This window comes from Mya arenaria, chromosome 11 (genome assembly GCF_026914265.1).
Source record: "Mya arenaria isolate MELC-2E11 chromosome 11, ASM2691426v1".
NCBI classification, from domain to species: Eukaryota; Metazoa; Mollusca; class Bivalvia; order Myida; family Myidae; genus Mya; species Mya arenaria.
In genome coordinates this window covers 41417545-41441468 of record NC_069132.1, presented here as the reverse complement: position 1 = coordinate 41441468, position 23924 = coordinate 41417545, and the positions used below count along the sequence as shown (strand labels likewise).

Sequence of the window (23924 nt, the reverse complement as noted above, 5' to 3'; positions counted from 1 at the left end):
ACAGGATTAAAATATAAAAAAGCCTAGTTTTATGATTGATGGACATAAACATTATATTGACAAAATGTACTTGAATTTTTCTCACCAAAATCATAGAAACATTAATTTACTTTTTAGAAACAAAATTAAAGCATTTGGCACAATTCCTTTGTAATCGTCGTAGTCATTTTAAATATAACGCAAAAACAGAACTGGAATATTTAATACAATCCATTCAAGAACAAAATATTTTGATTGTACTAAACCTGAGACAAATGCCACATACATGAGGTGCATTTTACGTTTCGCTTGATTTCACATGTATATACATGGAGAAATACCTGGTAAAATGAAAATTATGAAAACATTTCTTGTCTTCATTATATTCAGTTTTAAACGATGGCTCAAAAGTTCAACTATACCTTAAAAGCCAATGCATGTAAATTGAAAATATAGTTTTGAGTTATATTTCAGGAGAAATAAAAAATGGCAGTTATTTCAATAATTATAACTTGCGAGAACTGCTTCTACGAAATATATTGTCACTTACACGTCAACTTAACACACGCTTGTTTCTCAAGAAAGTTACACTCTTTCTCATAATGTGTACTTGTTGAAGTTCTCGTTTTGTTTCATTAACTTATTATCTCATTGACAATCCAACCGTAAAAATCAGTTAATAACATTGAATGTGCTGTGAAAGTTTTGTTTTTATCTCGCTCATATGCGGTATCCATAAAGCTTGAACAACACATCCAGAATGAATGTGTCCATAAAATGGTAAGGAAACATTCGGTAATGACTGAGCTATAAACTTGACAAACATGAGTAACGGGGACCCTTTGGAGGTTAAATTTATATGGAAATGTAATTTAGTGATGCATTTTAAAATCCATGTGTTTATATGTCATTTGAATTGTGATCGAACCCCACTTTCGTCTGCATTTTAATGAATTGTGTCCAAGCTTAATCTAGTATTAAAAACATAAGATGATATCATGAATTATTACAGAATCCAATGTCATTATTTGTTTGATGTTATATTCAAATACGGTGTGTCTTTCATAAATTGTATGTTTTACCACTATTATGCTGACTATGTTACTTCTGTAAGGTGATAAAGTGTGACCCATTGCTCAATATCAAATCCATTAACGGCATGGAATCTATTTGGCAATATCCGTTTCTAATGTTATATCTCTTAGAGCAGAGATAGTGGGGGCAAAAAAAAATGAAACTGGAGTAAGACATTGAAGTTAAAGTATTCTTTTTAATCAATTGTTTGTTCTTATTTGATTTCTCTCTTTCAAGAGATGTTACTAATAAAATAGAATCAATAAATATAAGTCATTGAAACAAAATCTGAATACAACTTTTAGATGTTTCTGAAAAATTTGATTCACAATATTTCAATCAAACACTTGAATTATGTTCATGCTTTGCTAAGATGATAATTATAAAATCATTAAATGATATATTATCGAAGTCAAAAAGACTAATGTATGCATATGTACATATCAGACAGAGTTCTAGACATCTCAATGCAGTTCTACGAACAGCTAATTGCCGAATACATTCAAGTTATTGACAAAAGACTATTGGCCAATACAACTTTTTTCAAAGTACATTCTGGACGAAATTCTTATCCCTGCCATATCTGTGTTTCTAGAATGGTTAATAACTTTTATACGACATTAAGACCTATGTTTACTTCTGTTCTTTTTTTCTGTCATAGTACCTAGATGTTTGTATTGTCTTCGTATTTTAATAGTCGTTCTGTTATAATATGTATATTTAAGGCTATGGCATATGGTGATACGTCTCTAGTTTAAGTAATCTACTAACATCCTGCATCAGCTGATACGCTTTTCAAGAACTGATATATGCATTGCTTTATACCAAGATAATTCAGCTACTCCCGAACATAAGCAGCTTCCCTGACGGAAAAATTAAAATGTGGCCTCATTTCTTGAGCCACTGCCAGTGTTGAATCTTTCTAGTAGTCAAGTTTTGTTTTTTTTTGTGGATGGAAATGTTATTTTGTTGTGTTTTTTTTTGGTAGCTTTATCATACAACAAAATATATTTTGGCCAATGAAGACTAAATTTATGTGAAGCATTTGAAAAAAAAGTATCATGGTTAAAACACCAGTTCTTGGTTTGTTTCATGATAAATGGGTGTTATATTATCCCTCACTATCAGGGACCAGTCTGATGCGCTTGAAGATGATGTATAGAGTGAAGTTCACGCTAGGTTGTTAAAACAAATTTAGACGTGGGTGAGTAAAAATACATCAGTTAATATGTTAATTGTTGTATGAAGTTTCCTGGGAATTCGTATTAAGTAATAAAACGCCAAACAGTTATCTGACGATGATATGACATCGTATTTAAGTTGCATGAATATAAATGTTCGAACATTCTGCTTCAAAGATCAAGAAAACGTTTGAAAAACAGGACAGCTATTTTCTAATAAACAGTTGTAGATTTTTAACTATAATTTTTAGGAACCTTTTTAAAATTTCATTTTGTTTTGGCATTATTTTCTGACTTAAAAAGTTACGTGTTTAGTTTCGAGGAAGGGGAAGTTACTAGATTTTAAAAATAGTCCTTAAATTTGATATTTTCTCTCCTTAAATTGATATTTTCACTGTTAACATTTCAGTGTTAAACTCCTAAGTTCATCGATAAGCATGGAATACATATACAAATCTTTTCTCAAAGCTTTGCTTTTTTGATTATTCAACTCAAGAAAATACAAGGCTTAGGTAAAATCAAAAAGTGAAAACAATATTCTTTCATTCTATTTCATTGGTGAACTTCTACAGGTAAGAGACATGAATGAAGACAAAATATCTCATATGGACAATTTTTTCATAACCTTGGTTGAAACTCCAGAGATTCTTTCATTTCAGAATGGGATAATGATGTAGCAAAATATTTGTGTGTTTACTTATTTTTGGCTACTTAAGTACCAGAGTGTGATTGATTGTGATTTTTTTTTCTGCAGACCCGGCTGACAAGAAGATCACATTTATTTAATATTAGAAATGAACACCACTGTAACTTCCTTTTCCGAGCGACGCTATTCACTATCGTGGGAATGTCAAGTTAAGTTACAAAAACGGCAGTGTCAAACACTATATGTAATACAATTAATGCAATTAAACAAAGTAAATTTGATAAAGTAAAGCCTTCTGAATTTCACTCGTCCTTCATGTCTCCTTACATTCATTCTTTCCCCATTCAATAATAAATTTACTTTAAAAATGCTAGTTCCCTTATATCTATTTATTCTTACTCCAAAATGATAAACATTTTTCAGGTGAAGCTCCAACCGAAATCGATTCGGAAGTGAACTGCCCAACATTTGTATACCATAAACTTGTTTGTAATGTGAAATAAAAGATAAATTAAGAAAATGTCTAGACTCATCAATCTTACTTAAATGTTTCTTATTTTTGTGTGTTTTTTCGGTAAATTTATTATGCTAACTCATAACAAATTGATTAGAGAAGAATGCTTGTTACACCTTGGATATATTTTATAACAGTCATCTTTCAGAACTTAGTGCCCGTATCAGTGATCTGTATGATATAGAGCAATTCGTATCGTTAGAATCCTTTCAAGTCGAACCATTACGTGTGCTTGTAGTGCAAGGGTATGCTTTGAGATCAAAACATAATTAATTGAATTAGGCGTGAAATTCGGTTTTCAAAAACGTGATTGTTAAATATGTCCTAAGAACAAGCTAGAGTTGTGTTATTATCAGACAACCCATATAAGAGTCCATAAATTACTGACACCAGTCTTACTTGTCTAACCTCAAAGCAAAAACGTAATGACAAACAGTGACGCAAATTATCGCTATTTGGAAAAACAAGCAGGTATGACGAAGAAGTAGAAAGAAACAAATCACCAACAATGTCACAGTTTCCAATAACACTGTCATGACCTTTGACAAATCAGGGTCGTAACTCGCTAATAAATTGCGAGTTTGCTTCAGAAAATGTAAAACTATTATCTTGTATTGCATTGTAAAACCGGTAGGGGAGGAGCGTTTTCGGTGAAAGAAAAATATTTGTTTGTGTTTGTTTTCCTTTAATTCATACTTGACGTCAATAGTTAAACTGCTCCGAAGGAACTGTTTCAAGAAGTAATGGAACCCTTAATTTTCTAAAGAGCGTGTGAATTATCGAAAAAAGTGTTTTCTTGGCAGGTCTAATACATTAACTTGCCATTTCTTGTGAATTGGACAAGAAACACAAGTATTCGAAGATAAAACACAAGTACACTTTTAGACTTTTGTACAGGTAGTGTTTCATTTTTGCTAGTATCTCGCATGCTGCAAACGCAGCATGTTTCACTTAGTGTGGGTTATTCCGATGAGTTGGTACCTATAGATCTGTCTCAAACATAACTGAATACTAAATACTATCTTACTGATATTACAGATGTAAAAACCTATATACCCCATAACCTTTCTGTATAACAGAATGTCAAAACCACAATATAGCCTCATCTACAATAAATTCAAAAGTTTTATGTAAGTATTCTGTCTATTCTCAGGACAGACATTGCTCCATAAAAAGTCATTTCGCTCCCTGCTAAATCCTCAATATCACACATATAAAAATGCTTTACGTGCTGCGATTGTGTCGATAGATAATCCTTGTACTAGTTACAACAAGATATTCAATTTGACTGACCTTTGATAGTTATCTCCACAAGTATTCCTTTTTATCAACGAAGCCACACTGATGACGTTCGGTCAGTTCTGAAAGGAAATGCAAACATAGATTCATCAGCTATCGACAACCTTAAGTATGTTAACATTACAGAGATACATTTTCTTAGGGTATATCATTAGTTTGTGTATAACATAGCGCATTTCACGCTGCCTACAGAGCCCTACCTTCAGTCTTTTACCAGAGATTGAATGAGAGTTTAGTTTCTTAAAATACTTCGATAAACCTTTTTATAATACGGCCGTCTGACGGAGCACTGTAAAAACATCATTTTTGATACAGGTTTGTCAAAGTGTTTGATGAAACTAATCACCTTATCAAACTTCGGTAATAAAACGAAGTCGGGACTCTTTAAACGGCATAGACTGCCATTTGTTTTAGTTAAAATCATGTAGTTAAAGAAAAGTTATCTTTGATTTAAGTTATTTTTTTAAGCAAAATATTTCCTTCCGACGAAGCGTATATGACGTAATTAATCATGTGGTATACACACACTGATCAAGTACAATTATGTGTATAACAAACGACTGGTAACCGCATTCGTTTAGAACCGTTTGGTTTAAACAATATCTATTCAGATATGTTAATTACATTTTGCACATAATTTGAGCATAATCACAAATTAATTGCATGGGTAGCGTAGCATGTAAAACAGACACGTGATATATGCACAAAACAATAAATAAATAGAATAGAAGAGAAAGCCTCAATGCTTATACTATGTCTCACTTCTGTAATTTCGTCAAACTGCTAATAATTGTGTTAAGGTTGTTATGTGTAATAAAATATAAACAAAATGAGTAAATGTTCTGATGAGAAATGAAGGATGAGTGGAGTAAGTGATAAGATGGACATAATTCGAGGGATGAGACGGGGAATCGATGAGGGTGTGGGTGTGATCAGGTCAGGTCAATAGTGGAATCAAGTTTATTCTAATAAATGTAGGAGATCAGAATCATTTAGTTTGTTGAATATAGTGCTGAACGTGTCTGAATATCAAGGTCTTATTTGAAAGTTGTTCTTTTATTCGTAGAGAATGAATTTGTAAAACATTTACCAGAATCATATTACGAACGAGTTTGGTTTGCCTTAAAGAATGCACTATAAGAAAGTTCGTTAAAAAAAGAACAACAATAAAAACTGTATATTTTTTTATAGTTTATTAAACATATTAGTAATTAACATGAAGACCGTTCGGAATGATACCAATTTATATGGGATCACAAGGCATCTACATTTAACATTATCACAAATGACCGATAAAACAATTGCACATCAAACACCCAAATACAGTTGGTTGATAATGCAATATTATATAATGGTAAGGGTGTTTGAAAGAAAACAATCTAAATAATAACCGTGTTATAAGTGTTATTTATAGTGTTTGTTGTCGTAACCCGTTAGTCAAGGTCAATCATCGTTTGTATTATTAAAGTTACATCATTTTAATATAATGCAATACTGTTTTCGCATAACTGTGCATATCCATGCCCCTGGAGTGGTGTATAGCGAGCGCAGCCTTAAGCAAATTGACTAAACATTAAGTACGGGTTGACATGTTAACATGGAGCCAAGAAAATTATCTAAGGTTTAAAGCGAAAGCGTTCTATCAGCTTCTTATAATTATTCCACATAACCCTTTTTTCCTCTGCATCTTTGAAATGAACACTTTATACAATCTGATCTGATAGAAGCCTGTTCCTAATGGTATCGGATTCCCGAGGGTCGGTTCAAAAGTTCAGTCTCCAATAAAATCATGAAATTTATTTGAGGTTTCCCCTTGAGCAATGCCGCACTGTGGTCAATTGTATTTCGCGACAAGTGTACTTTTTGATTAATTTATCTTAACCTCGGATAAAGAATTCTCTAACGCCCGTCAGTTTCATACTGTAATCTCGGCACAAGTATTGCGTAATGGGGATACATGGTTAACGTTAACGATATTCTTAAAAAAATAGTTGTTCGTACATTTCAATATTATCCGCATAATTACCATTTTCTTCAACACGTAAGACTTTTGAAATTACAATATGTAAATAAATGACAATATGCGTACCACGTTGTAGGACTTTGATATGCTTGATTGATTGGTTGGTTGGTTGGTTGGTGGTTGGTTGGTTGGTTGGTTGGTTGGTTGGTTGGTTGGTTGGTTGGTTGGTTGGTTGGTTGGTTGGTTGGTTGGTTGGTTGGTTGGTTGGTCGATTGATTTATTGATTGATTGATGATGGATGATTGGTTAGTAGATTTATTTCTTAAATTATTGATTGATTGTTTATTGATTGATGGCTTGATTGATTGATGTCTGGATAGATTGGATTGATTTATTCATTTAACGATTGATTGATTGCTTGATTGATTGATTGATTGATTGATTGATTAAATATTCAATTTATAATACATTAATCATAAGATTAAAAGCTTACATTTAGCAGCATTTCAAAATATATCACAACATAATACATTTAAAAATATAAGCAGGATATTGTTATACTACGAAATCGTTTGTGCGTTTAATGAACGATAACTTAGATCTATAAATTTGACAAATCAGTGTCAGTACTCAATATTAAATTGAGTCCGAGTTTGCTACTGACTAATTTAAACTATTATGACGTATTGCATTGTAAAACCGATAAAAGAGAAGCAATTTCGGTTGAAATTAAAGTATGTTGAGGATATTTGTGGGGTTTTTTTCTTTAATTTATACTTGACACTAGTAATAAAACTGCTCCGAATGAATTGTTTCAAGAAGTAATAGAACAATTAACCTTATAAAAAACGTATGTATTATCGTGAAAGGTGTTTTCTTGGCAGGTCTAATACATTCACTTGTCATTTCTTGTGAATTGGGCAATAAACACAAGCAGAAGAAGAGAAAACACAAGTACACTATAAGAATTTTGTACAGGTAGTATTTTATGTTTTGCTAGTACTCGCGTGCTGCAAACGCAGCATGTTCCACTTAGTGTGGGTATTCTGATGATTTGGTACCTGCAGAACTGTCTCGAACATAACTGAATATGTGTTTTGTCCTACTAGAAATCTTAATAATGTTACATTTGTAAAAACCTATATACCCCAAAACCATTGAATATACCAGAATTTCAAAACCACAATATAGCCTCATCTACAATAATTTCAAAAGGTTTATAAAAGTATTCTGCTTATTCTTAGGACAGATATTGCTCCATAAAAATCATTTGGCTTCCTGCAAATTCCTCAATATCACAGATATAAAATGTTTTATGTGCTGCAGTTGTGTCGATAGATACGCATTGTACCAGTATTTGTTACGGTTATATATGACATGTGAGACAGTCGTCTCCTGGAACATTATTATGAATAATTTGGTTAATGTTCTTAAATGTATGTAATATAGCAAAGAAAATTTGTCGATTCCAATTAAGGAAAAAGACCGAGAAAAACGCAGGATTAAAATATCAAAAAAGCCTAGTTTTATGCTTGATGGACATTAACGTTATATTAACACAATGTTCTTGAATTTTACTCAACAAACACATAGAAACATTAATTTACTTTTTAGAAACAAAATTGAAGCATTTGGCACAATTCCTTTGTAATCGTCGTAGTCATTTTAAATATAACGCAAAAACAGAACTGGAATATTTGATACGATCCATTCAATAACAAAGTATTTTGATGGTACTAAACCTGAGATAAATGACACATTCATGAGGTGCATTTTACGTTTCGCTTGATTTCACTGAAAATAAGTTAATTTATAATGTTCGACATTCTAGGATAGGTTTAATTACCTTGATGCCTTTTTATCCCCATGTGATTTTTTTCTGTTTATCAATATTGCAATTTCCAAAATCATGTGGCCAGCCAAGCGTCGATCACAGTTTCTCCTAAAATTAAGATTAGCACATTTATTTCCATCTAGACTGGAATTACTGTCTAAATACTAATGTATGGCGAATCAATTGCAGCCAACTAATGCATACAGACGAGAGTTTTGGCCAAAAAACAAGTTCCAGTTTTTTGCATACTTAAGCAGAACTACGTTTACGTCATTTAGTAAATGCAAATAACTGCTGGTTCTGACAATAAAACTTGGCCAAAATCTATAGATATCGACAGCTTTATTCAACAAACAAATGGGGTGATAGCATGTTCTATTTTTCTAGTCTGTAACTCAGCAAACACTCCAAGGGGTTCACAAGCAAAGTATCGTTCAATACAACACTTACTAAGGAACTTTCATGGAAACTTGATGTTCGCCTTGTCCACCATTTTTATTGAAAATAGGCACTGTGAAATATACCCGTTTTACTAGCATTCATTTTAAAATTGACTTCTGGTTTTATATCTGATGTATATACATGGAGAATAACCTGGTAAAATGAAAATTATAAAAACATTTCTTGTCTTCATAAATTCAGTTTTAAACGATGGCTCAAAAGTTCAACTATACCTTAAAAAGCCAATGCATGTAAATTGAAAATATAGTTTTGAGTTATATTTCAGGAGAAATAAAAAAATGACAGTTATTTCAATAATTATAGCTTGCGAGAACTGCTTCTACGAAATATATTGTCACTTACACGTCAACTTAGCACACGCTTGTTTCTCAAGAAAGTTACACTCTTTCTCATAATGTGTACTTGTTGAAGTTCTCGTTTTGTTTCATTAACTTATTATCTCATTGACAATCCAACCGTAAAAATCAGTTAATAACATTGAATGTGCCTCTCTTGATCTTTCTCATGATAAGAATAAAACTAAAAAGTTAAAGCTGTAGAGCAGTGAAAGTTTTGTTTTTATCTCGCTCATATGCGGTATCCATAAAGCTTGAACAACACATCCAGAATGAATGTGTCCATAAAATGATAAGGAAACATTCGGTAATGACTGAGCTATAAACTTGACAAACATGAGTAACGGGGACCCTTTGGAGGTTAAATTTATATGGAAATGTAATTTAGTGATGCATTTTAAAATCCATGTGTTTATATGTCATTTGAATTGTGATCGAACCCCACTTTCGTCTGCATTTTTAATGAATTGTGTCCAAGCTTAATCTAGTATTGAAACATAAGGTGATATCATGAATTATTACAGAATCCAATGTCATTATTTGTTTGATGTTGTATTCAAATACGGTGTGTCTTTCATATTTTTTTTATGTTTTACCACTATGATGCTGACTATGTTACTTCTGCAAGGTGATAAAGTGTGACCCATTGCTCAATATCAAATCCATTAACGGCATGGAATCTATTTGGCAATATCCGTTTCTAATGTTATATCTCTTAGAGCAGAGATAGTGGGGGCAAAAAAATAATAAAACTGGAGTAAGACATTGAAGCTAAAGTATTCTTTTTAATCAATTGTTTGTTCTTATTTGATTTCTCTCTTTCAAGAGATGTTACTGATAAAATAGAATCAATAAATATAAGTCATTGAAACAAAATCTGAATACAACTTTTAGATGTTTCTGAAAAACTTGATTCACAATATTTCAATCAAACACTTGAATTATGTTTATGCTATGCTAAGATGATAATTATAAAATCATTAAATGATATATTATCGAAGTCAAAAAGACTAATGTATGCATATGTACATATCAGACAGAGTTCTAGACATCTCAATGCAGTTCTACGAACAGCTAATTCCCGAATACATTCAAGAAATTGACAAAAGACTATTGGCCAACACAACTTTTTTCAAAGTACATTCTGGACGAAATTCTTATCCCTGCCATATCTGTGTTTCTAGAATGGTCAATAACTTTTATACGACATTAAGACCTATGTTTACTTTTGTTCTTTTTTTCTGTCATAGTACCTAGATGTTTGTATTGTCTTCGTATTTTAATAGTCGTTCTGTTATAATATGTATATTTAAGGCTATGGCATATGGTGATACGTCTCTAGTTTAAGTAATCTACTAACATCCTGCATCAGCTGATACGCTTTTCAAGAACTGATATATGCATTGCTTTATACCAAGATAATGCAGATACTCCCGAACATAAGCAGCTTCCCTGACGGAAAAATTAGAATGTGGCCTCATTTTTTGAGCCACTGCCAGTGTTGGATCTTTCTAGTAATCAAGTTTTGTTTTTTGTGGATGAAAATGTTATTTTGTTGTGTTTTTTTGGTAGCTTTGTCATACAACAAAACATATTTTGGCCAATGAAGACTAAATTTATGTGAAGCATTTGGAAAAAAGTATCATGGTTAAAACACCAGTTCTTGGTTTGTTTCATGATAAATTGGTGTTATATTATCCCTCTATGTCAGGGACCAGTCTGATGCGCTTGAAGATGATGTATAGAGTGAAGTTCACGCTAGGTTGTTAAAACAAATTTAGACGTGGGTGAGTAAAAATACATCAGTTAATATGTAAATTGTTGTATGAAGTTTCCTGGGAATTCGTATTAAGTTATACAACGCCAAACAGTTATCTGACGATGATATGACATCGTATTTAAGTTCAAGCAGTTGTTTCATTTGTAATTTGTTTGCATGAATGTAAATGTTCGAACATTCAGCTTCAAAGATCAAGAAAACGTTTGATAAAACAGGACAGCTATTTTCTAATAAACAGTTGTAAATTTTTAAATATAATTTTTAGGAACCTTTTTAAAATTTCATTTTTTTGGCATTATTTTCTGACTAAAAAAGTGACGTGTTTAGTTTCGAGGAAGGGGAAGTTAATAGATTTAGTTCTTAAATTTGATATTTTCCCTCCTTAAATTGATATTTTCACTGTTAGCATTTCACTGTTAAACTCCTAAGTTCATCGATAAGCATGGAATGCATGTACAAATCTTTTCTCAAAGCTTTGCTTTTTTGATTATTCAACTCAAGAAAATACAAGATTTGGGTAAAATCAAAAAGTGAAAACAATCTTCTTTCATTTTATTTCATTGGTGAACTTCTACACGTAAGAGACATGAAAGAAGACAACATATCTCATATGGACAATTTCTTCATAACCTTGGTTAAAACTCCAGAGATTCTTTCATTTCAGAATGGGATAATGATGTAGCAAAATATTTGTGTGTTTATTTATTTTTGGCTACTTAAGTAGTACCAGAGTGTGATTGATTGTGATTTTTTTTTCTGCAGACCCGGCTGACAAGAAGATCACATTTATTTAATATTAGAAATGAACACCACTGTAACTTCCTTTTTCGAGCGACGCTATTCACTATCGTGGGAATGTCAAGTTAAGTTACAAAAACGGCAGTGTCAAACACTATATGTAATACAATTAATGCAATTAAACAAAGTAAATTTGATTAAGTAAAGCCTTCTGAATTTCACTCGTCCTTCATGTCTCCTTACATTCATTCTTTCACCCATTCAATAATGAATTTACTTTAAAAATGCTAGTTCCCTTATATCTATTTATTCTTACTCCAAAATGATAAACATTTTTCAGGTGAAGCTCCAACCCAAGTCGATTCGGAAGTGAACTGCCCAACATTTGTATACCATAAACTTGTTTGTATTGTGAAATAAAAGATAAATTAAGAAAATGTCTAGACTCATCAATCTTACTTAAATGTTTCTTGTTTTTGTGTGTTTTTTCGGTAAATTTATTTGCTAACTCATAACAAATTGATTAGAGAAGAATGCTTGTTACACCTTGGATATATTTTATCACAGTCATCTTTCAGAACTTTGTGCCCGTATCAGTGATCTGTATGATATAGGGCAATTCGTATCGTTAGAATCCTTTCAAGTCGAACCATTACGTGTGCTTGTAGTGCAAGGGTATGCTTTGAGATCAAAAAATAATTAATTGAATTAGGCGTGAAATTCGGTTTTCAAAAACGTGATTGTTAAATATGTCCTAAGAACAAGCTAGAGTTGTGTTATTATCAGACAACCCATATAAGAGTCCATAAATTACTGACACCAGTCTTACTTGTCTAACCTCAAAGCAAAAACATAATGACAAACAGTGACGCAAATTATCGCTATTTGGAAAAACAAGCAGGGATGACGAAGAAGTAGAAAGAAACAAATCCCCAACGGTTGTCACAGTTTCCAATAACACTGTCACGGCCATTGACAAATCAGGGTCGTAACTCGCTAATAAATTGCGAGTTTGCTACAGAAAATGTAAAACTATTATCTTGTATTGCATTGTAAAACCGGTAGGGGAGGAGCCTTCTCGGTGAATGAAAAATATGTTAAGAATATTTGTTTGTGTTTGTTTTCCTTTAATTCATACTTGATATCAATATTTAAACTGCTCCGAAGGAATTGTTTCAAGAAGTAATGGAACCCTTAACTTTCTAAAGAGCGTGTGAATTATCGATAAAGGTGTTTTCTTGGCAGGTCTAATACATTAACTTGCCATTTCTTGTGAATTGGACAATAAACACAAGTATTCGAAGATAAAACACAAGTACACTATTAGACTTTTGTACAGGTAGTGTTTCATTTTTGCTAGTATCTCGCATGCTGCAAACGCAACATGTTTCACTTAGTGTGAGTTATTCCGATGAGTTGGTACCTGTTGATCTGTCTCAAACATAACTGAATACTGAATACTATCTTACTGATATTACAGATGTAAAAACCTATATACCCCATAACCTTTCTGTATAACAGAATGTCAAAACCACAATATAGCCTCATCTACAATAAATTCAAAAGTTTTATATAAGTATTCTACCTATTCTCAGGACAGACATTGCTCCATAAAAAGTTATTTCGCTCCCTGCTAAATCCTCAATATCACACATATAAAAATGCTTTATGTGCTGCAATTGTGTCGATAGATACTCCTTGTACTAGTTACAACAAGATATTCAATTTGACTGACCTTTGATAGTTATCTCCACAAGTATTCCTGTTTATCAACGAAGCCACACTGATGACGTTCGGTCAGTTCTCAAAGGAAATGCAAACATAGATTCATCAGCTATCGACAACCTTAAGTATGTTAACATTACAGAGATACATTTTCTTAGGGTATATCATCAGTTTGTGTATAACATAGCGCAGTTCACGCTGCCTACAGAGCCCTACCTTCAGTCTTTTACCAGAGATTGATTGAGAGTATAGTTTCTTAAAATACTTCGATAAACCTTTTTACAATACGGCCGTCTGACGGAGCACTGTAAAAACATCATTTTTGATACAGGTTTGTCGAAGTGTTTGATGAAACTAATCACCTTATCAAACTTCGGTAATAAAATGAAGTCGGGACTCTTTAAACGGCATAGACTGCCATTTGTTTTAGTTAAAATCGTGTAGTTAAAGAAAAGCTATCTTTGATTTAAGTCATTTTTTAAGCAAAATATTTCCTTCCGACGAAGCGTATATGACGTAATTAATCATGTGGTATACACACACTGATCAAGTACAATTATGTGTATAACAAACGACTGGTAATTGCATTCGTTTAGAACCGTTTGGTTTAAACAATATCTATTCAGATATGTTAATTACATTTTGCACATAATTTGAGCATAAACACAAATTAATTGCATGGGTATCATAGCATGTAAAACAGACACGTGATGTATGCACAAAACAATAAATAAATAGAATAGAAGAGAAAGCCTCAATGCTTATACTATGTCTCACTTCTGTCATTTCGTCAAACTGCTAATAATTGTGTTAAGGTTGTTATGTGTAATAAAATATTAACAAAATGAGTAAATGTTCTGATGAGAAATGAAGGATGAGTGGAGTAAGTGATAAGATGGACATAATTCGAGGGATGAGACGGGGAATCGATGAGGGTGTGGGTGTGATCAGGTCAGGTCAATAGTGGAATCAAGTTTGTTCTAATACATGTAGGAGATCAGAATCATTTAGTTTGTTGAATATAGTGCTGAACGTGTCTGAATATCAAGGTCTTATTTGAAAGTTGTTCTTTTATTCGTAGAGAATGAATTTGTATAACATTTACCAGAATCATATTACGAACGAGTTTGGTTTGCCTTAAAGAATGCATTATAAGAAAGTTCGTTAAAAAAAGAACAACAATAAAAACTGTATATTTTTTATAGTTTATTAAACATATTAGTAATTAACATGAAGACCGTTCGGAATGATACCAATTTATATGGGATCACAAGGCATCTACATTTAACATTATCACAATTGACCGATAAAACAATTGCACATCAAACACCCAAATACAGTTGGTTGATAATGCAATATTATATAATGGTAAGGGTGTTTGAAAGAAAACAATCTAAATAATAACCGTGTTGTAAGTGTTATTTATAGTGTTTATTGTCGTAACCCGTTAGTCAAGGTCAATCATCGTTTGTATTATTAAAGTTACATCATTTTAATATAATGCAATACTGTTTTCGCATAACTGTGCATATCCATGCCCCTGGAGTGGTGTATAGCGAGCGCAGCCTTAAGCAAATGGACTAAACATTAAGTACGGGTTGACATGTTAACATGGATTCGAGCCAAGAAAATTATCTAAGGTTTAAAGCGAAAGCGTTCTATCAGCTTCTTATAATTATTCCACATAACCCTTTTTTCCTCTGCATCTTTGAAATGAACACTTTATACAATCTGATCTGATAGAAGCCTGTTCCTAATGGTATCAGATTCCCGAGGGCCGGTTCAAAAGTTCAGTCACCAATAAAATCATGAAATTTATTTGACTTTTCCCCTTGAGCAATGCCGCACTGTGGTCAATTGTATTTCGCGACAAGTGTACTTTTTGATTAATTTATCTTAACCTCGGATAAAGAATTCTCTAACGCCCGTCAGTTTCATACTGTAATCTCGGCACAAGTATTGCGTAATGGGGATACATGGTTAACGTTAACGATATTCTTAAAACAATAGTTGTTCGTACCTTTCAATATTATCCGCATAATTACCATTTTCTTCAACACTTAAGACTTTTGAAATTACAATATGTAAAAAAATGACAATATACGTACCACGTTGTAGGACTTTGATATGCTTGATTGATTGATTGGTTGGTTGGTTGGTGGTTGGTTGGTTGGTTGGTTGGTCGGTCGGTCGGTCGGTCGGTCGGTCGGTCGGTCGGTCGGTCGGTTAGTTGGTTGGTTGGTTGGTTGGTTGGTTGGTTGGTTGGTTGGTTGGTTGGTTGGTTGGTCGATTGATTGATTGATTGATTGATGATGGATGATTGGTTAGTAGATTTATTTCTTAAATTATTGATTGATTGTTTATTGATTGATGGATTGATTGATTGATGTGTGGATAGATGGATTGATTTATTTATTTAATGATTGATTGATTGGTTAATTTAATGATGGATTGATTGATTGATTGAAATTTCAATTAATTATACATAAATCACAAGATTAAAAGCTTACATTTAGCAGCACTTCAAAATATATCACAACATAATACATTTAAAAATATAAGCAGGATATTGTTATACTACGAAATCGTTTGTGCGTTTAATGAACGATAACTTAGATCTATAAATTTGACAAATCAGTGTCAGTACTCAATATTAAATTGAGTTTGCTACTGACTAATTTAAACTATTATGACGTATTGCATTGTAAAACCGATAAAAGAGAAGCAATTTCGGTTGAAATTAAAGTATGTTGAGGATATTTGTGGGGTTTTTTTCTTTAATTTATACTTGACACTAGTAATAAAACTGCTCCGAATGAATTGTTTCAAGAAGTAATAGAACAATTAACCTTACAAAAAAACGTATGTATTATCGATAAAGGTGTTTTCTTGGCAGGTCTAATACATTCACTTGTCATTTCTTGTGAATTGGGCAATAAACACAAGCAGAAGAAGAGAAAACACAAGTACACTATAAGAATTTTGTACAGGTAGTATTTTATGTTTTGCTAGTACTCGCGTGCTGCAAACGCAGCATGTTCCACTTAGTGTGGGTTATTCTGATGATTTGGTACCTGGAGAACTGTCTCGAACATAACTGAATACGTGTTTTGTCCTACTAGAAATCTTAATAATGTTACATTTGTAAAAACCTATATACCCCAAAACCATTGAATATACCAGAATTTCAAAACCACAATATAGCCTCATCTACAATAATTTCAAAAGGTTTATAAAAGTATTCTGCTTATTCTTAGGACAGATATTGCTCCATAAAAATCATTTGGCTTCCTGCAAATTCCTCAATATCACAGATATAAAATGTTTTATGTGCTGCAGTTGTGTCGATAGATACGCATTGTACCAGTATTTGTTACGGTTATATATGACATGTGAGACAGTCGTCTCCTGGAACATTATTATGAATAATTTGGTTAATGTTCTCAAATGTATGTAATATAGCAAAGAAAATTTGTCGATTCTAATTAAGGAAAAAGACCGAGATAAACACAGGATTAAACTATCAAAAAAGCCCAGTTTTATGCTTGATGGACATTAACATTATATTAACACAATGTTCTTGAATTTTACTCACCAAAATCATAGAAACATTAATTTACTTTTTAGAAACAAAATTGAAGCATTTGGCAGAATTTCTTTGTAATCGTCGTAGTTATTTAAAATATAACGCAAAAACAGAACTGGAATATTTGATACGATCCATTCAAGAACAAAATATGTTGATGGTACTAAACCTGAGATAAATGACACATACATGAGGTGCATTTTACGTTTCGCTTGATTTCACTGAAAACAAGTAAATTTATAATGTTCGACATTCTAGGATAGGTTTAATTACCTTGATGCCTTTTTATCCCCATGTGATTTTTTTCTGTTTATCAATATTGCAATTTCCAAAATCATGTGGCCAGCAAAGCGTCGATCACAGTTTCTCCTAAAATTAAGGTTAGCACATTTATTTGCATCTAGACTGGAATTTCTGTCTAAATACTGATGTATGGCGAATCAATGCAGCCAACTAATGCATACAGACAAGAGCTTTGGCCAAAAAACAGGTTCCAGTATTTTGCATACTTAAGCAGAACTACGTTTGCGTCATTTAGTAAATGCAAACAACTGCTGGTTCTGACAATAAAACTTGGCCAAAATCTATAGATATTGACAGCTTTATTCAACAAACGAATGGGGTGATAGCACGTTCTATTTTTCTAGTCTGTAACTCAGCAAACACTCCAAGGGTTTTTCTTGCAAAGTATCATTCAATACAACACTTACTAAGGAACTTTCATGCGAACTTGATGTTTCAAGTTTGATTTCAAGAGAAATTGCTGAACAAACATAGTTAATAAATCAAGAAATATAAGTTACGGAATCAATGCATTTAAATGTAACATAAACTCTTTATTTACAACATTTAAAAATCTTTGAAATATGTTCATGCTAAGATGATAATAATTCAATACCTAAATAATAAATTATCGAAGTGAATATTAGTAATATATGCATATGTACATATCGGAGTGCAAGAACATTTCAATTAAGTTCTATGAATTTAAAGCTATTTGCCGAATACATTCAAGAAATTGACAAAAAAGTGACATGCACAACTTTTTCAAAGTACATTCTGAACTTTATTCGTATCCCTGCCATATCTGTTTTTCTAGAATGGTTAATGACTTTTATACGACATTAATACCTATGTTTAGTCTGTCATTAAACCTAGAATTAGTCTATCACAAAAGTCTTCGCATTAATTAGCCTCGTACCGTAATAAGGTGTGTATATGTATTACGACTATGGCGTCGGATGGTTTGTCTCTAGTCTAAGTAATCTACTAACATCCTGCATCAGCTGATATTGTCCTCATACATTGATACATGCATTGCTTTATATCCTGATAATACAGATAATTCCTGACAGAAGCAGTTTGCCTGACGGAAATATTAGAAGGTGCCCTCATTTTTTGAGCCAAGGCCAATGTTGGTTCTTTCTAGTTTGTTTTGATGATGCAAAAATCAATTTTGGCATATTTTTCTCATCACTCTGGAATAAAACAAAATATATATTTAGGCCAATATTGATGAAAGCGTCAGTTTGCTAATATCACCCCATTATGTTGCATAAAAGTGCCATAGAAAAAAAACAACTCTTTTTGTTGTTACAAATGTATTTATACAACTGACAAAACTAGCAGGTTGTTCAAATTAACACCATGAAAACATACTGAACATTTACAGGTCAATACAACAAGAGATTGATATTCAGCCTGTATAATACATATATATATATATATATATATATATATATTCACTCAAAGCTTTGCTACTCTAAAAGATGCAAGGTTTCGGTAAAATAAATGTGATTTCTTCTTTCACTTTTGAGGGTGAAAACCTACCCGCCTGATGACCTATGTATACAAGTTGATTGTATGGTTCTTGAACAAAAGATATATATTACCCTTAATGGTCAATTCGTGCATATTAGGTGTTCAAAACAATTGAGAAGAAAAAAGTTGGATATGGGTATGAAGTGTTTGGCAAAGTCGAAATATCTGTAGAGGCTCGTATTAAACACAGCATAGCTTTTGAGTGATTCAAATGGTAAATTATATGCACTACAAGAGATGCACATCTAATGTGTTCTTTGTAATCATAATTTTTAAGAAAAATGTCCCCTGTAAGAAGCCCGAGATACTAGAAGAAACTCACGGCGTCATAAACTTTTTTGTTATTTTACACATGCCGGTGATACAAAATACTTGGGAAATACTGCAGCGTGGCGCTGGATCAAAACAGGCCAGCACAGTTATGCAAAAAAGAACTTTTCAATATATGATGTATGTTTGATAATGTTTGGATCATTTCCTAATATTTATGTCGTATATGACTTCAATCTACTGTTAACAGCTTTATTGCTATTGTTTTCTTCAGCCTCTGTATATCTTATTTCTTAACCATATTTTGGCAACCCCTACAAAACAACAAAACAAACATGAATCTAGCAAAATTACAATGGGATAAGCCCAAACATAAACTATAAATATATACCGTGTTAAGGGCCTTACACACACTGAACGAGAGAAACAAAACAACACAAACACGAAGCAGATTACACCTTTAGGACCTGGAAATTCTAACATCACATTCTAATCTCGTAGATGTCATCACGCCCCTTGGAAGACTTTCTCAGTAATAATTGAAACCGTTACAAGTTCACTGTTATATAAAGATGACCAAGACAATGAATTAATACCCAATAAAGCATAAATTACAGAATTATGACTGCATGACTACGCCTATCTCGTACTGTAATGTTGTGCCTATGTGAGTACTATTTCGCTATGTGTGAATGTTAAAGATGCACACTTCGTCAAAAATAGTATGTACCATAATTAATACAAGTGTTTTAATTTACCCAAAAGGATGAATAAATACCATCAACAGTGGTTCTTATGAAGGATACTGTGTTAAATTTTAAAACACGGTATTTCTTCGTTCTTCTTTCTTCCTTATGAGACGATAGTTGATATGTTTAAATCTTTTATCACTCACCAGTCATTTTATATTTTTGCGTTTTCAGCATTAAACATACAGCTACAATCTTGTTATCAGTAATTAATATTTTACATAAATGCATTATTTAGTAAGTTGTAACAGGTTAAGCATTCAAAAGTTATGTTTGTTAGACAAGTGTTTGTAGTGATTTTAAATAAGAGTGTCACTTTAAACAGAACCCACGAGACAAAGTTGATGTGGAGAAGCTTTCTGTTTTACAATCATGCTTTCTATCGAATTTAATCTAATTTAGCTTCATGCATTTTTATTCTGAATCAAACATTTTCGAAGTGCATTCCAGTCTATTTAGAGTGCTGCCGGAAATTCATTAACTGAATGCATTATCATTCCCAATGAAACATTTCAGAAGTACAATAGAAAGCTTATTTACAGTTATTTTCACAGGTAAATCATTGCACACAGTAATACAGTAGAAACTTCAGGGACCAGTCCAGCTAGAGTTTGTTAACCATTAATGATCATCGCACGATGACCAAAAGTTGAAATTAAATAGACAATGTTATAACCTTGTTCATATTTGGTCATATAAGTACATGTACGTGTACATAAATATAAAGGATAGACACTGTCAAACTACACATGGTGTGTGAGACGTCTAATAAGATTTTGCCTTTGTATTGTGCACGATTATTTAATTTTGTCTTTGTGCACTTTTTAACTAGAATTTTAATAGTTTAACACCCCTTGTCTATTTCACATTTCACGGCAATGCATTTAAACCATTATATATTTTTTTGTGTTATAGTTTATGTATTAAATATGAAACGAATGGATTTCAAGAGAACGAAAGCGAACTCTGGAATATGTTAACTGACTGTAATACATGAACCATACCACAAAAAAGTAATGAATCGTTTCAGCCACAAACTTCAATAACCAAAACAATGGACAAGTAATACTACGCTTTATTGGTTTGTTTGAAATGAGGATTTTATTATAATCTTTATGGTTCAGACTGGTCTAGTAGTAGAGGTGTCCGCCAATCACATATAAGGTCGTAGGTATGATCCCCGCCTGTGTATTTTTTCTATAACCTCTCCAAATCTAAACTAGTATTTGTTTGTTTCATGGAAACGGCCTCGAACTTTTGTCCCAGTCGACCGAACAAATTTGTATCAACTAAAGTAAATAATTCCTGTATTAAATAAATAGTTAGATACAACTGGTCATTAAACTTTTATGTAAAAATGCCAGAATCTGGAAACGAAACATGCTCCTGCAATACCAATTTTTGTTTTCATAGTGCCGTTGAATGTTATAGTTGCTGGACAATAGCTGTTTTAATGAGTTGTTAGAGCTTATATATTTTAAGAAGATAAACGCAAAGAATTTTGAGCAAAACATTATACAATTGAATTGAATAATATGATTAAAGTCAGACATACAATTCGAAACACAATTGATAAAAAACAAACTTAGATAAGCTTTTGGCACAAAATTATTTCATACATTTATTTCTTTAAATCGTATGCCTGATATATGCTATAATTTCAATTTATCAGTCGGACGTAATACAACTCGTCCAATGATCCAGATTGTCACTTAAGGGAGGTGTTGTAGTGCGTAGATGTTTTCAGGTATGCTGTGGCATTTTCCATCAGACAAAAAAGTACAGGTACAAATTATTTGCCGGCAATACTTTTATAGTTATATGTTGATGTTTTTACGATTCATGCTCAAAAAGCATTTGCATTTTTATCGGAAAAGTGTTCTTCAAAATGAATATGTTTTGTGCACACTATTAAAGGGTTTTCAATCGACAATGTGTTGTGGATTTGTGGCGATTGCTTCCATTTTAAGAAAGGTATGCATATTTGAGTAACCTGGAAATGAGTCTTATTCAATATTTTTCACGTTTTATTGAATATCCATTTTAATTTTGAAAATATATCAAGACGGAACCCTAAAACATTGATGATTATGTAGTCTAGTGGATTATTGACATAAAACATAGGGAGTCGACAGACCTCTAAGAAAATAAACGCTTTTGCTGTTTAACAAGAATAAAAACATAATGATTAAATTACATCCGTAAAATTTGCTCAAATTCTTATAACACACTAGCATGTTGCAGAGGACATATATTTCACCCTTTGAAACACTTTAAAGTGACACTCGTATTCAAAATCAATACATACAAAAGTATAACAACCATCTATTTTGAGTGATAATCCTTTAACTTCTTCCTAAATAATGCATGTGTGGGAGATATTAATTACTGATAACAAGATTGTAACCGTGTATTAAATAGCAGAACGTGCAAAATAAATTGCTAAAAGATTTACTGTGGTACACTATAGTCTCATAAGGTAGAAATACCGTGTTTTATGCGCATTTCTTTCAAATTAAACTCGTATCCTTCATACGAACCATTGTTTTTCTACATATATTCATCCTTTTTGGAATATTCAACTATATTATTAATTGTGATATATCTTATTTGGGAGTAAGAGTGCATCTTTAAAGCATGTTTTAGAACATTTTAATTGTTGACTTTCCCCCACCGCTCCTTCCACCACTATTCATTGTTTTAATTTTGTTATGGCCATTACATTATTGCCATAAATCAAACGAGCCAGAAAGTAGGCCAGCCTTTATAGCCGAGGTAATTGATACATAAAAGAAGTCGTAACACTCTACTTAAGTACACTTCTTTATTGTCAGAAACTCCTACTTTCCCCCATTGCTTGAGAGCGTGTCCTAGATTTCCGTCTTTATGTTTAAAGATCATGCGATTCATGAATATGATTTTATGTATCCTGTTTGCCACGTTTCTCAGAAAAACAAATGTTTCCTTTTTAAGTTGCATTACAATATTACTCGAACAAACAAAACGTAGCGTATAACTATTCCGTTACGATTTGCAGGAGTTTCCTAAATACGTGTTGGAGTTTTAGTCCCATTAGCTAAATGGTTATTGGGTTGCGATGAAAATCAAGATATGACACCGTTGCTGCCTCTTCAATATGCAGAGTTAAATTTTATTATTTTCCCTGAAATGTGAAATATTTCCCTAAATACTGGTATAAACTCAATGAGTTATAGCAAATATTATTTATACAAGACTCTCCATTATCTGCCTTAATATTGATATATACTCAATAATTTATTTACAATTTAGATATTCAAACCTATAATATATGCCAAAACACTGATATATACAAAATTAGTTATTGTCAATTTATTTATTCAATACTCGAATATCTGCCTATATACTGCTATATACGCAATCAATTTTCATTTTTTCGATGAGAATTTTTCTTTCGGCCTTATGCAAGTTTTATACATAAAACACTTAACGGCGTATGACTTGACTAACAAAGGGAGTGAATTTTCTAAGGAGAAAGATAACATATAACTTATGTTGCTTCCACGTATTGTATTTACAATTAATTATAGGAAAACGTATGGTACGAGTATCCTATCAAATGAATCATATACGTGAAATCTATCAGAGTTTTGCATTTTGACATTGCAATGTATAAGGAATTTAATGAATAGTCTGTAACCTAAAATATTGGCTGTTCAACTGACCTAAGTGCATGAAGGTTTTCAAGAAATATATTATCCCGAACATACATATTCAGTTAAGCCCACATGGCCCATGCTCAAAGTTATATGATGATAAATGTATTTATACTGTCCAACAACTTGCCAGAACAATAGTGGCTATTGTGCTGCATAACATAGGTACGTGGATAAACAATTATTTTAACAGCAAAGAGAGACGCTACGATTTTTTAATATTTGCCTAAGGCTTGTCATGTAATTATATAATTACTAAATACCCCTGTAGGG

The 23924-nt window shown here is 32.2% G+C and overlaps 1 protein-coding gene across 13 annotated transcripts in view; it reads right to left on the bottom strand.

Annotated features, from left to right (window-relative positions):
- The window catches only part of LOC128208003 (G-protein coupled receptor moody-like), a 213801-nt gene that overhangs the window by 83535 nt on the left and 106342 nt on the right, over positions 1-23924 (bottom strand). For 6 of the 13 annotated variants that reach the window (XM_052911258.1, XM_052911256.1, XM_052911251.1 and 3 more), the window contains one exon: positions 4688-4755. The gene's annotated coding sequence lies outside the window, so the exon portion shown is untranslated. Of the gene's footprint in view, positions 1-4687; positions 4756-8502; positions 8599-13540; positions 13609-23924 lie in introns of all 13 variants that reach the window. The other 7 variants (XM_052911260.1, XM_052911261.1, XM_052911255.1 and 4 more) reach the window with 3 other exon arrangements.